This window comes from Crocodylus porosus, unplaced genomic scaffold, assembly GCF_001723895.1.
Source record: "Crocodylus porosus isolate Cpor-Errol unplaced genomic scaffold, CroPor_comp1, whole genome shotgun sequence".
NCBI classification, from domain to species: domain Eukaryota; kingdom Metazoa; phylum Chordata; order Crocodylia; family Crocodylidae; genus Crocodylus; species Crocodylus porosus.
The window spans coordinates 8,041,724-8,042,904 of NW_017728931.1; positions in this window are offsets into that span (position 1 = coordinate 8,041,724).

Sequence of the window (1,181 nt, forward strand, 5' to 3'; positions counted from 1 at the left end):
GAAAATATAAAGCTTTCATTTTGATTAGAAGGCAAAACTACAAGGTTACATAAACGTAAGAGTGCCGCACGGCAGTTATACAGAAATAAAATAAGACATTTACAGAAGTGAATAGATATGACCTCCATGAAGGCTGGATCTCTGTGGGCACCTACCTGTCACTCAGGAGTTTGAGGTCTACAGTCAGTAAGGATTAACTTTAAAATGTCTGTTCCCCCATGACTCTGCCCACAAATGGGTGCTTAGCTTTGCCTGTTTAGCACCTTGTATCAAAGGATGTCAGCCCTCCTGACAGACCTTGTGGGTAGGATCAGGATCATGATGTCCATTTCACAGGCAGGTCAACTGTGGTGCAGGAAAGGCCATGATAATATCAAAGCTGAGAAAGGACCTCGTTTCTCCTAATGATGCAATCACCCTTCCTATGCCCAAAGGCCAAATGGGTTGTCATACTACTGTCAAGGGAGACCCTCACAACCCTTTCTCCGTGTCTTGAAGCCTGAAGAACAACCCCCTTCACTCAACCAACTGAGGGAAACAACTTGCAGGGAGAGAGGGGACACATTTTCCGACCAGTGTTGCAACCCCATGGCTTCACTAGCACAGGCAGTTCAGCCAGAAGGCTTGGATCCATGCAAGCTTGAGCAAGCTACTCTATAGGATCCATGCTGTTCATTCTGGCAGCAACCACAGCTGCTTATGTGCAGCTAGATCAGGGGAGGCTATGTGGCAGGGTCCAACAGTATACAAAATGGTGATGTTCCCTGCTGGAACAGGGAGGAAAGGAATCTGAATATATTACACCTCAGGGACACGGGATTTGGAATAGACATTTCTCAGGTCACAAGGAGATAGTTTTGGAGGCAGGTGCCAATCCTTGTACAATGCTGCAGTCACCCTGTGCAAAACAAGAGTGATAATCCTACCGCCACTACCCAGAAGGAGTTAAGTAAGATGAGTTTGAGAGGTACAAATGGTTCACAGATGTCTCACCTGAACACATCCAGTTAATGCTGTGGCTGTGTGTGGACCCTCTCTCGGCTGTAATCCAAAGCTGCTGCCTGTAGCTCCTCCTCACATTCCTCTCCCTGTTGCCAGGAAAGCCCTGGCCCTCAGCCATTATCGCATCTGTCCTGTGGGCTGCTTGCAAAGAGCAGTATAAAAAGGCTGACCCAACAGAG